Source organism: Botryllus schlosseri, unplaced genomic scaffold, assembly GCF_051294905.1.
Source record: "Botryllus schlosseri isolate E-star unplaced genomic scaffold, Bs_hap1 Bs17a, whole genome shotgun sequence".
NCBI lineage: Eukaryota > Metazoa > Chordata > Ascidiacea > Stolidobranchia > Styelidae > Botryllus > Botryllus schlosseri.
Window position 1 is genome coordinate 2,166,596 of NW_027648626.1, and position 14,130 is coordinate 2,180,725.

General features: G+C 42.8%; 2 long non-coding RNA genes across 2 annotated transcripts; both read left to right on the top strand.

Moving 5' to 3' along the window:
• The first annotated feature begins 5,505 nt into the window (after window positions 1-5,505).
• Window positions 5,506-6,082, top strand: LOC145459606 (uncharacterized). The gene is made up of 2 exons (XR_013921478.1): window positions 5,506-5,788; window positions 6,051-6,082. It is a non-coding gene; the product is annotated as an uncharacterized LOC145459606 (long non-coding RNA).
• Window positions 6,083-6,970: 888 nt separating this feature from the next.
• On the top strand, window positions 6,971-10,239 carry LOC145459604 (uncharacterized). Its single transcript, XR_013921477.1, has 3 exons — window positions 6,971-7,620; window positions 8,377-8,480; window positions 9,775-10,239. It is a non-coding gene; the product is annotated as an uncharacterized LOC145459604 (long non-coding RNA).
• The last annotated feature ends 3,891 nt before the right edge of the window (window positions 10,240-14,130 follow it).

The window sequence follows — 14,130 nt, forward strand, 5'->3', positions numbered from 1 at the left end:
CGTATAGTTTTCACGGTCAATTCTATCCATTGGCTCAGTACCGTTAATGTAGTAGCCCACTTCGTATGGGTGCACCACCACGCACAAATGCGAAGGAGTCGTTATGAACGGAGCCCCCGAGAACCGATAGGATTGTGAGTTGACATAAACGAGCAAGAGGCGTGATCCATTTGAGTGCAGCAGCACAAAAAATGTGTTGCAATCGCTTCCGTGCCGTTCGCAGTAACTGATGAGCGATCCTTTCACAAACTCCTTGTCCTTGTCAGGCTTAACCCAGGCACAAACTGTGAACGATGACATCTCAGGTAAAGTACCATTGTACAACACGTAATCAAGGTGGTTCTCCTCGGAAAATGTGAAGACTGATTCGTTGCAAGCTGAAATGGAGATGCCATGTTTTATGATGATGTTTGCTCAAATTTAAAACGGTCTTTCAGTAAGTGTTTTGTATATTATTATATAATCATTACATTTGAATGACGAACACGTATTTCGTATAAGCCAGTCGAAGGAAGCGTCTTTATCAACACTTGGTGAAGAATATGGTTACCATCGATTATTGCATTCAACCCAAAACTCGTTCAATACGGATAATATATACTTAACCAATTCTTTCGATTTATTCCGCAGGTCCAGTATGCCATCTGTGAGTACTTTAATAGATTATTATAGCACTCAATTCAAATTCCCAAACTTTCCATTGTGGGAGGAACCTAAACTTACCTATACCTGCCCCATTGACACACGGCATAACGCAGCGGATCTCAACCAGGGGTCCATGGACCACATGGGGGGACGAGGCACCAAGGTAGGGGTACGGGATGCAATGTGAAATCCTATGCTATTTAATGATATCAATTATTTTGCAAATCAAAATATCAGTGGAATATTATTCACTGAATTTCTTCAACTCGAAGATTTTCATCGAGGGCCTTGGGCATGCCATCCCCTACAACAAGATAAGAGTAGACTACTAATAAAAATAAAACTTAGGTTAGGGAAACGAGTCTAGCTTTTTTCGAAATTACAAGAGAATGGGAACTTCAAGCCGTTGGGGTGCTTTAGTCCAGGGGTGGGAAACCTACTGGTGCGGGAGTATCACATTCCGGCATTTCGGCTCTGGCCGTAACTTACGCACCAGAAAGACCAAGACCCATGACGTTTCGGTGCACCTGCGACCACGTAGACCGCATTGCCAAAGAGATCGGCTGTGATAAACTTTAGGACCCTAAAACACTGCACGTAGGCGAAACCTTCGACATTAATATCTTCAGTCGCTGCTACTCTTTCTGTTCCAAAAATCCACAGAAGTCGTGTTGAAACCCTATACTGAGGCCAAAAACCCACGTTTTTGGGACTGCTTCAAAAACTGCTTTTCAATCGTGGATAGGGGATACGAGAAAAATTTCATGGAAGTTCAAGGGACACCACCGCTAAAAAGGTTAATAATTACTGGTCCAAAGGATTGATAAACAATAGTATGGTATTGAACCTGGTGTGGTCGATAGATGATATCTGATTCCCGTTATTACGCACAGGCTACGGCGATAGGTATATGACCGCACTCACTTGTAGTATTGTCGCCTGCGGTGGTAACTGTCGAAACCCCTTCAAGTTCAACTGTAGTAGCTACTATTTTGCTTTCTATCGGTTTCTCTAAAAACAGGAAAATACAACTTAACTGCACTCAGAAATTGTCACACACCGCCATTATTACATATCATAATGATGCTTATATCGTCCAATATGTAGCCTACTCGTAGACAAGCTCTTGAGGCCACAAAACCCGTGCTGTGATTAGCGCAATTTTCGCGATTTTTTTGCAACTGAAATCAATTTCACTGTTTCAAAATGCTTTTCTTAACGTTCTGGCAAAATCTAAAATCACATCACGTCCGCACAACATGACCTGACCGGATCAGATGGCGAGGAAGAGTCTAGATACACCTTCAAAACTTATATAGGTAGGAATTCTAGAGTCGACCTCGGTCGCACTCGCAACCGCAGCCCATTGTGGTTGCAGCTGGGGATCATACCACTACGCTACCTCGCCAGCTTCGAGTATATGACCAAGTAACCGTGTGATCGATGTCGGACCAGAGAATTTGTTGGTCCGCCCTGCACCAACAGGGGTTCTCATCGACGGTTTTGGGCACATATGTAATGGTGATGAATCTGTGAGTTGTTATTAATCACCCAGCAAACACCCGATCTCCCACGGACTCACGGGTACGTCCATATTTATTCCAAATCGTCCCACGTCCTATTTTTAGTGACTGAGGACTTGCTCAGTAAGTCGCAAATTGACGTCAAATTATGTAACTCCAGGTGACTACCAGAGGAAGTAACTTTAAGAATGTTCCTACGCCTGTCACCAATGACCACTCCAGCGGATGTCATGATGATGGGGTATCTGGATGCCATGCACATAGGAGTTGCTCAGGACATCCCTATTAGGATATCGTTTGATTGATTTTTTTCTAATGTGGAATCAATGCGAAATTAAAGTTTTCTGAATGCACTAGCTCATGATACATGTGAAATCCCCTGGAATGGAACCGTGATAGCAATGTCAATATGGAAATGACTTTTTCCATAGCACAGAACTTCACAAGCCCGGTTATCGATCTTCGTGGCCGCCATCTGTTAAAGCGGTCTGATATAATAATGTACGATGTCTTTATTATAGAGTATCTCTTCCTCTATAATTTAATGATGATGCGAATCTTCTGTGCGATCGGTACGATCTTGAGAAATTATAGATAACTAACCTACGGATAGATACGCAACACCGGTCGTCACGCTCTCTTGCCCGGAGGAAATTACTGCTCAGCAATCTGAACGCAGCATAATTGCTAATCCCATAGCTGACGACCTGAGCGCTCAAATTAAATAGAGTCCATCTTATTTGAAAGCTACTGTCGCGTTGATTCTGAAAATATACGTTAAAAGTTCATTAAGGGAATGAAACCAGCTCGAATCAGCCTTCAAAGTCTGAAAATCGGCATTGTTGCTAACAATGGCAGCGACGCAGCACAATGACCATAACAATGGCCCTTGCATAGTTGCGATTGTTTACAACGATGCAGATTTTCAGACTTTGAGGTGTATTTTGAGTGGGTTCCGCTGCCCTGATCAGATTTTACTGTATATTTTCGAAATCAGTGCGACAGTAGCTTTCAAATAAGATGAACTTTATTTAATTTGAGCGCTCAGGTCATCAGCTATGGGATTAGCAATTACGCTGCGTTCAGATTGCAGAGCAGTAATTTCCTCCGGGCAAGCAAGCGTGACGACGGGCGTTATGTATCCATCCGTAGGTTAGTTATCTATAGAGAAATTCAATCAACCAAAACGCTATACGGCCGGTAAGGTGACGAGCCATTGATGCATGACGCCCTTGGAGATTGAGGAAACGGCTTCGCTATTGCCATCATTTTGTGCTTGTCCAATGTCCACTGTCCACGTTCAAGTATGCTATAGCTTATTTTCTATTTGCGATGAATTCAACGATATCTATATAACCGAACAGGAACATTTTTTATCGCCAGGATATATCTAACATGTAATTAAAAAGTTCGAGTACTGTTGAAACATGGCCGCTGGAAAATCGGATGAAGTACCGGTAGTCCTACTGACGGAGTGGGTCTGGCCGAAAATGGCCGTGTTGACGTTGTCGTGGAAGTAACGCGTCGATGGAGTTATGAGAATTTCACAATTGAGGAAATGGGCAGAAAATAACTTTCAGGAAAGCACAGCAAAAAGGGATCTGACATCAGAATATCAGTAAAACAGATCACTGCTGAGTACTGGCATCAGATGCAGGCACTGTACTACACGCGTTGCTTATTTTGTGTTCTAGACATGCAAGAGTTTCCGAATGATTCCAGTGGAGAAAGACGCCAGCTGCGCAAGATCAAACATTCCTAAAGTTGAAGGGTTTTTACATCAATGTCTTATTATAATTATTATTTGTGTACGACGATCGGAGAAAGAATTGTGACATCGGGCGACATGGTTAAAGCGGATGTCACCTCAAGAGACCGCAAATGCAACCGCAACTGGTCGTTCGGCATCCTCCTATCTGTTCATTACATATCGCATTGTACATTGTGTGTTTTGTTCAGGTATAATATAATCTGATTGATATTGATACGACTCGGCAGATCGACATAGCAGTGTGATCACGGTCATCGTAACCGGATGACCGAACCGCAGCTGTCCTCACGTAGTGCATGTTGTCTTCGCATAGCATCATATACTTTTTTCAAATAGTCGATTTGTTGTTGGAGTACTTCTTATTATGTATGTCTGTAATAAAGTTTAGCAACGCAAACAACTTGAAACATGGTATTTATTACTGGAGTTTAAACCAGCAGCAAGAGAACTAAATGAGAATTGAATCAACGAGATCTTGAATAACAGAGCTAGTTTCTGGGATGTGGGCGATGGCTCGGTAGAATTAGAAACTGGAATATTTTCCTTAGGAGCTTTTTGGACAGGAATAAGCTTTCTCTTGGTACCTTTGACGCATGAGGGATGCGCTGTACTGCAATGGGCAAGTGCAAAACGATGTGCGCAGCGGTTACTAGGCAAGCAATCTCCTCAGTTTCCAAGGGCGTCATGCATCAATGGCTCCTCACCTTACCGGCCGTATTGCAACACAATCTTTCTTCTGTCCGGTGACGTAATCGATCGCACGCGGTTCATGGTTGATCTTGAACAAAAGTGTTTACGGTAATGGTAATGGCGGATCGACTGGAATATCAGAGGGAATGGATTAGAAGGAAACGTTTGCGTCGTAGATTGTGCGAGGCCGCTGTCGTCAGTTCGGAGTCTTTTAGCGTCCAGGGCTATTTTGCTCGAACTTGGAAATAGTAAGATTGTGTTTTTAAGCATTGCGCATGAATTTTTCTATTGAATTTGTGTTCAATCTGTGCCTAAAGATTGGTTGCAATTCGGTTGTGAATATTTATATCACTATTTGACTGCCTATTTTCCGTGAACAGGGGAGGGCCATACCTGTGTAAATTATGTTTTTTTTTAGGAGTCTAAATATGGATAGTACAAAAAAAAATATTTTGTAGTAGTTTTCACTTCCGAGAGAGCTGCGGCCATCGTTCATCATTCGTGGATAATACTGTCAGATCATGTAAGTTGCTGTGATGAATTATGTCATTAGTCATTGCATCTCTTAATGACAATTAAGGGAGAACAGCAATGTTTTTAGCCGCCAAGCCATTCCCGATCAAAAGCTCGAAATGGAGTTCAGCCTAATCAGCCACCAGAAAATTGGACAAAACATTATATAAGAATAGGCTACTATATAGAACAGGTATGTTCTACTATTAAAGTGCTAGGAATGGATTGGTAGTCGCAGTATTTTCCAGACTCGTGGAAAAGGCCGATTCAAAAGTGCAAGAAGCTCTGTATTCAAGTAATGTGGACACAGACTCGGATATCGGCACAAAACAAAGAGTTGGAGCGCCTGCACGATTTGTGGAACAGAGTTCTGATTCTGGTGAATAGAACAAAATGATCCGAATTCGTGTCAATTAGTGTTACTAGTCAGACTTCATTTAAGTATTATGAAAATTTGTGATCTGAAATTTCGTACAACTGTTCAACTAACTCTCTGGTGTTATTACAGATGTAGATACCAACACAGTACGAAAATGCTATGCTGGTAAAGATTTAGATCACCTTGTTGCACCTCGTCGGAAACAGACCAGCAGAGAGAAGCCTAATCGTGGGGTCACAGTTTGAAAACCAATAAGTTCTGGTGAAGGTTGGCATCTTTCTCTAACTATTACAGTTGTTTGGATGTTGTTGAAGTAGATGTCAATCTTCTATTAGTTCAATCACTTGTCAAATCGTACCTTCGCAACTCTATGCGGGGAAGAGTATAATCACAAATTGGCGTGGACATTAGCTGTAATTACTACACTGCTGCAAAACAATGACCATGATCATATTCCTACTACTTCCAAATTGTATTTTAAGGATTTCATTATGATTCAACGCAATTGAGGTATTTCAATTCATTGCAGAATAAGATGCGAACAAAGTACCGAAACGCTCAGCTGGTGAAAATTTGCGGAACTTTGTGCCATCTCCTCGTGTGAAAAAGATTAGAGCGCAGAAAACTTCATGTCAAGCTAGACACGAAGAGAAAAGCTCTGGTGGAGGTTGGGATCCGTCTTTTCTGATTATTGCAGTTGTTCATATTGATTTTATGTTCCAAATGAACGCAAGTGATATGTCTTCTTGGCTATCCCAATAGAGCAAACCAGTCACATGTGTGTCTAAGTGATGTATCTGAAAGTAGTAGAGTAGGTTAAGTGGTAAGTTGTTTTGATTCACCAAGTTGATATGCATAAGACTGATTGTATAGCGTATGACACAATTTGATTTTTTCCAGATTACGATATGGGTCTAAGCTTGAGTCGTGATGCCACCAAGACAGAAAATCGATTCGAGCAACAGGATTTCATTCGTGAAGACATCCATGGTGTTTCTCGAAACATTGATGGCTTACGTGGAGACGTCGATAGTCTACGTCGACAAATAAAGAGTGATGAAACACTTCTGCTACAATGCATGCAGAAAGTAGAAAATTACGATCGCAGAAGTCCTGGTTCGTATAACCAAACTCGAATAAGGATCAATGAGATTCTTTCCGAACCCTTTCAAGATAGCAAGGATCTGGAATCATTCATGAATGAGCGATTGAACACGGAGAAAATGAGGTCTGAAATGGTAAGGGAATGTATACCAGTAGTTCTCAAGAAGTTTTACAGCTTGGGACACACTAGGATAATATTTAACAATCCCTACGTACTTGAAAGGATTGGAATTGCAACACTATGACGCATTATTTCTCTTAATCCAAGTACGCATTATTGACAACACGGCATATATGATACCTTTTGCAAATGGGCTTTTCGGATTGCAGAACTTATATATTGCAGAGAACAATACGTGCATGAAGGAACATTTCTTCAGGCCGGGAATCTTTCATTAGTGTTCTATCATTCGGTTGTTTTACAGCTGATTTTGTATGTGTGTACCGTAACCATGCGTTGTTTACTGCCGCTTGCGACTCCTTGTACTTGTCATTACTACGTCACAATGACTAAATTCTTACTATATTTCAAACTTGGTTAACCTCATACTGGTGTTAGCGTTGAAGCTGCAACAGCTCATGAAACAAAATGAGCCAATATGACCGGAGCTGAACAGGGAACACCTTGAAACTCTACTCGCAAATCCGTGCAGAAGTTGGTGCTATCAAGCTTTGGTCCATTTATGAACGTTGCCAAATTTATTCCACTCTGAGCTTCTTGACCGACTCTCTAGTTGATGAGCTTCTAGTCCCTTAATTTTGTTTTGCAAACTGTTGTAGCTTCCTAACCTCGACTGTTGACAGTGTGACTTCGCTTCAAACATGCTGATTACTTCAATTTTCTAGGTATCGGCAATGACTTCAATTCGATGGAGAAACTTGAATCAAACAGTTGTAAGAATATATTACCGAGTGGGTATCGACACTGTGTGGCAAGGGATTCAACCGTAAAAAGAAGGCATGGATCGAGCGGTCCATGTATAAAATGATTTACTGTGAGTTGAACGATACATAACTAATTGGGATATCTATTAAACCAAGGGTTCTCAACCTTTGGGGCGTAAGAAATACCTTATGTATACTATTAGATCAGAGGTGGGCAACCTGCGTCAGTACGGCCTCATGCGGACGTAGAAGGGAATTTGTGCGGCCATCGACGCCTAATTTGATTAGTATGTGTTGGCTGCCGTTGACATGCAAATTGGAATTACGAATTCACTTCCGAATTTTCGAGAGATTTCAATTATGATCTTGAAATTTTCTTCGCTCTCTGGGCAATTCAACAAGACTTAATTTTCGATTTTAATGCAGCAGCGCCCTTCTCAATCTGTGCCGGAATGGGAGTCGTCAAGAAATAATTCATTCGCGGCTCTGAAAGTTTTCGCGCTCCGCACGACAATATGCACTTCCGGCAACGACTGATAACATTGCCACTCGCAATTTTTTGGTGCGTACAATAGGCCATTGTGAAAAGTAGAATAGTCCGGAGTTCACCGGGAATGGATATGGACAGTTTTCCATAGGTATTTTGCGTCCAGATCGTTCATTGCGGATATGCCCATAAACATAAGTAATCGAAATGCGGCCATGATTAGCAAAAAGGTTGCTCACCGCTGTATTAGATGATGTGGTCTTTGACATGACGATAAATGCAAGGGTGGTCAGGGGGATGCAATGTTTAAGACCATCGCCAGGGGGGGTGTGTCAAAATAGATTGAGAACCGCTGGATTAACCGATAATCTCTTTTCAGTTGCCTGCTGCAAAATCCACTCTTCAGCAACACAAGCAGAATATGAAGTCGCCGTAAATTCTCTGTTGCGCCATGCCCCGGAAAAAGTAAAGAAGAAGTTGAAGGTATGCGTCAATTAACCTCGTATGAAAACCAGATGGTGTCAAGATAGTAGTCGTTGGTACTCAAGTAGAAGTAATGTCATTGGTTTCCTCCTAATCATAACTAGCGATTAACTTGGTAAAGTCGACTCTGCTTGAATCGTACACCAGATAGCCACTTTATTCGGCCGAATTACTGTTCAGGAATTGAAAATTGCATGTAAAAACTCTAGTCAATTTACGAAAGTGAGCTAAACCAAATTGCAAATAAAGCAGAGTCAAATGTATGTCCAAACTGAAGTTGAAGTATAAGTAGCGATTTACAGGGCATGTTGAACCTATTTCAATTAGGAGAATGAAGCGGCAGTCTCGCTTCATAATTCCTAAAAGTTGAGGAGTGGCGCCTGAGATGGAATATCCTATTGTTCAAACTCATTTTAATTGTTAAATTCCCAATAATCTTCTGACACAACCATATTGGCGTATAGCTGGTATGATGTTATTTTCCAGAAAAGACATTTTGTTGCTGTTTATAACTAGCATGAAGTAATTAATTGCACCAGACCGATTACGGTTGCATGATAATTTTACTAAACTTGAAAAAAGTTCTTGAAGGACCGCGTAGGTCCGTGACTGTCTAAAAGGGGTCTGACAAGACAAAAAGGTTTAGAACCACTCATTTAATACGTAATTCGTATTGATGTATATGTAGCGGTTTATAAGACATGCTCAATATACTTGAAGTAGGAAACTACATTGAGTAGTTACTTGAAGTAGTATATTTGGACGAGATGTCACTACATTTTATCAAGTGTCTCTTTCATAAATATAGTAGTCAGCGTTTGGACTCCAGTGGAAGTAGATGTAACGTAAACTTGTAATGAAGAATATGTAGTGATGTACGAGGCATGTAGAAACTACAATTGGTAATTGAATTTGAAAGGTACTGAAGTAGTTCTATTTTAGTAGATTTAGTGATAATTTAGTCACATTCTTTTAACATGTATAATGGTCCAAACATAAGTAGTCAGCGTAAGTGCTCAAGTAGTTTAATTGCCAATAACATAAATTTCTGTCAAGTATAAGTTAGTGATTCCCAAGTAATGAAAAAATCATTTCTAGTGGAAGTTGATTAGTACTTGCGTAGTTTAAGAAAGGTCTACGTCGAACAGGTGTAGATGTAGTTAGTTTTAAGTAGACGTGTAAGTAATACGCATCTATAGTGATCTATTTTAAGATCTTTCCAAAGCATAGTTATCTACTTCAAGTAAAAGTAGACAACGTGAAGAATCCGCTGACACTGCTGTATATATTTCAGGCACAAGCATCGAAGAAATGAATTGCTGCAGCCACTCATGATTGCCGAAGAGCAATAGGCGCCCAACATAAACGAGCAGTGCATTGGTTTCGTTCATGCTCATTTCCAAGTTTTTTGCCATTTGTTATATACCTGTGGTACTATTCTTTTATCCCGAGGCCGCGCTAACCTCTTGAGTTTTCCCAATAGTTGCTGTGTCTTGGGCACTTTTATTTATTTGATACTTTTTTACTTCAACTTTGTCATTAGTTTTAAGTGCTCCTGCCTCAAAGCAGTTGCTGTGCCTTGAATTACTGTGACACCTTGTATTATTTAAATACTAGTGATTTTTTTAACGTGGGGTGTTTTTTGTCACTAGTTTCCAGTTTTCCTAGCAGTTGCTTTGTTTTTCTGTGATGATCCTGTGGTTTCTTTTTTGCCAGTTTCATTCCCGAACCCACCTAATACACGCATTGCCTGAGCTGATGTTGGATCCAATGTTGTCAGTCTTGAGGTATGAAATTCAGATGATCAAGTAGTGCTCCATGTGGCTCTTGAGAACATGTACGTAGGGAGCCACGACACGTCTACAGTAGGTCAAAGAAGTCCATAGGGAGTCGCGGCAAGGCCAAAGTCAGTCAGACACATCCATAAGGAGTCGCGTCTCCTCCAGAGTGGGTCAGATGCGTCCGAGGGGCGCCGACACATGACCACAATGGGAAATGTACGACTCACTGAGGAAGCATACAGGACGCCTGTAGTAGTCGACAAATCCACTCCAGGGAAGTAACACTGGGCGTCCTGCGTCTTTTCCGCAGGAAGTCAACTGGACATCGGGTGTTTGCTGGGAACTGTTTCACTGGCGGAACTGATGTGTGCGCGCGTGTGCGCACGCGGAGGGGACGGAGCTTGTGACTCTCCTGACCCGATGTTATTAAGATGGGATGGAGCATGTGACTCTCCCTGTGATGTAGCGCGGCGTTGTTAGGGTTTTAGTTTAGGGAATTGTTAATTGATGTTAGTTTAGGGTTCGTGTTCTGCTAATGTGATGCGGTTTTGCGGATGATGTTTGCGGATGCACGCACCGCCTGATGTTCTTGTACGTGCTTCCAACACATGACCAGCGATTACCTTTGGAACCGTAGGATTTCATACTGGGATACACATCGCAGAGCCGTGATATGGTCTCCTCGACGTATCTTTTGCAGTCAGGTCGTTGGGCAGGTACAGAGCTGCTACTGACGAAGCACTTTTGTGTAGCAACCACGCCAGGCGTCATGCTTTTCTGCGACTTGGCCGATTAAAATCGACCGCCCGGATTACTTTTCCTATACATCGGTCTGAATGTGATTGCTTGCTTGTCGTAGGGGAGAAGGTCGTTCCACAATGATTGATATGAGCTGTCCCCGCTTCACTCCCAGTTCAATCTCTGTGAAGTAGCAGGCAGTCGGCCAGACTGAAACCTTTTCATATCCGGGAACGTTATTCGGTCCCACTGAACCTTGAACAGTCGACTCTGGTTTGGATATCATATCGTCAGGTTCAGTATTGCTGACCACCCGATCTGACGATTCATTAGCAGTTTCATGCTCGGTTATACAAAATTGATATCAGTAGCCAAAATCGATGTGTTGCAAATAGCCATGTCCTCAGTCAGGTCCACGCCTTCATCTTCCAGGCTTTTTGAAGGCAAGTTATGGGCCTATATGATTAGGGTAGAGGAAAGTTGGCATATCACTTCACAACCCAAATAAGTCAGGATTATATTCATTCTGATACTGTCTAGCCACGTTGCTGAATACCTGGATTTACTGCATTGTCTTGTTTTTTACAATCTTTACCATGAATCTGCTCCACGGAATCAGCAGCTTCTGCAGGTAGCTGATTGTTCCCCGTTACAATGCTAGTAAGACCTTGATTTTCGTTGATGATTTTCCCCTTATTGAGTGTTCCAATAGCAGCTCCTTGAGTTACATCTCCAAAAACGTTGATTACTGGCCTGAACTGGCCTTTCACATAAGGCTGCTATAACTCCGTAGCCGATTCTTGGAGTCGGCGGCGATCGCATTGGCAGTCCGGTCCTTGTTCCACCGGTAGAGTCCTTCCAAAAGGTACGCCTGAAAATGAGCAGCACTAGCACACTGTCCAGGAATAAATCTGTCCAGGTGGAAGTGGATAGACTCCAGAGAAGTGGATCCTCTAGCGCAGCGGTATACTGGCAATGTGACGCCCCCTTTTACGAGGGCGCCAGTCTGGGTATGCAACGACACATTTTCTGGATCTTTAATGCAGCCCAGATGTTTTCGTTCGTTCTCCCAAATTCTGCGGGAATCCAGTAGGGAAACTCCAAGCGTGTCGTTGCCCCTCGGCTGGCGAAGATCTTCAGTATATTGTAAACGATCACGGGTGGTGCGACGACAATGGAGGGAAATCTCTCTCTTGGAAAGTGGTCGAATCATATCTTTCTCAGATGGGCTTGAACGTGCCCTGCCAACATCTCGGCCCGTTTTGCCTTTCTCAAAAGACTCCAATCCTCATCCGACAGCACGAAGAAGCATTGAGATAGTCGAGCCATAAATTCGGCGTAGAGTTGGTGAGATTCGGTAGTGCATCCGCGGGCAAAGCGTCTCATACAATGCCAAACGTGAAGACGAATAATCAGATTCGGCCATTCTTTGTAAAGTTTGCGTAGATGCGTGTGCTCACTGCCGCAGCATCCACGGTCCACATAGAATATCTCAGGTGGACAAACTTCAGCATCTGTATACCGTTTCGTTAATCCCGCTGCCACGTGTGCGAGGCCATTGCCTTCAGCACAAGTCAAAACAGATATCAAAACCGGTCCATGCTCGTTACCAACATTCGTAGGCCACGCACAAGTATTTTGAGCTTCTCCGACAAATTTTTAGGTCACATTTTTCGTGGAATCCATCTTGATAATGGATCCGAACGTCGGTGTTATTGATGACTTGATCTCATCGAGGCGGGACAAAATATCTTGGACGTACTCAGTCAGCAGCCACTGAGCTGTGGGGACAGGCTAGAACTCGGGCAAGTTGCAAGCATCCCTTTTTCATACGCCTCTTTGATATAAAATTTCTTTGTGTGTTGCTCGGACGGGGTGTTGAACAGTCATGTGGAGCTATTGCCCAAGGTCCGTTCCCGCAGCGCTCTTATGACCCGTACATCGCACGCATATCTGTAGGTGAGCAATGCAGGGAACTGCAGTCTATGTCCAGTTGTTAAAGGATGGCATTTTTCCAGGAAGCGACTTTTATCCCACAGCTGGTGCATTCCAAATACTCAGTAGCCGTCAACATCCACTACTTGACGAACTTTTTTTTATATATGCCAGCACTTGCCAGGTCCTTTTGACAAGCTGGTTTTATGCAAGTCAATTTGCACTTCCAAAGCTTCCAAGGCATCCACAAAAATAGTGCCTGCGCAAAGTAGCGTGGCGGTCGAGGCACACCTGTACAAATCAATCAACCTCAAAAAGTCCATTTCCGCTTTCGCAGTCTTCACATTTGTCTTGAAAATTGCTTTGGATATCCGAGCATGGTTGGAGACCGGTGACGACTCTCGCCACCCCTTGGGTAGAACACAATCCGATAAAGTAGCAGAGTATAGCAACACAACGCGGGCCTCTTCTGACTAGGAGTGTCACTACTAGTCTGGGTTCTTCCACCGCGTCCGCTACCGAGCAGATTGCTGCATGACATGTCCTCGTGGGCAATGACAGATGAGGAGCTAGCAGTTTTTGAAGACTGAGTAGTTACAGTTTTCAAAGAGTTCGACGAACAAGCTTGATCAGGAGCTGTCATTGATGACACGGCAGCAGAAGCAGTCGATGTAGAAGACTTTACGGTTGGCTTCTTTCTCACAGGAATCCTGCGCTTTACGGTTGGCTTCTTTCTCACAGGAATCCTGCGCTTATGATCTTTCCGTTTCTTCAATTCAATGACTTCTTTCATCCCGGGGAACAATAAAACGTACTGCTTGAAAGATAACTTATTCAAGCCCATATCACTTGCATTTTTCTTCAAAGACGTTTCCAGTTGGAAATCTCGGACTAGGTGAGCTGAGTAGCCCAGAGCATTCTCAACTGTCCACCTGAAAGATTTTCTCTTGAACATTCCGAACTGCATGCTCTACTGACCCATCAACTGTCTCATATCTGATACATTTCCCCCCGCATCAGCGATAGCTTTCATGGAATTTTTTCCCACCTACTGAGGTGGGCGGCACATACCATACCGAACTACCAAATTATGATGTCATTTTCCGACGTCGGCTACCCGTGGCATCAGTGATTAACACGTATATCCTGCAAAGAGGCTACGAATGCCGTATGATCTGTTTCGATGGTTGCCCGAC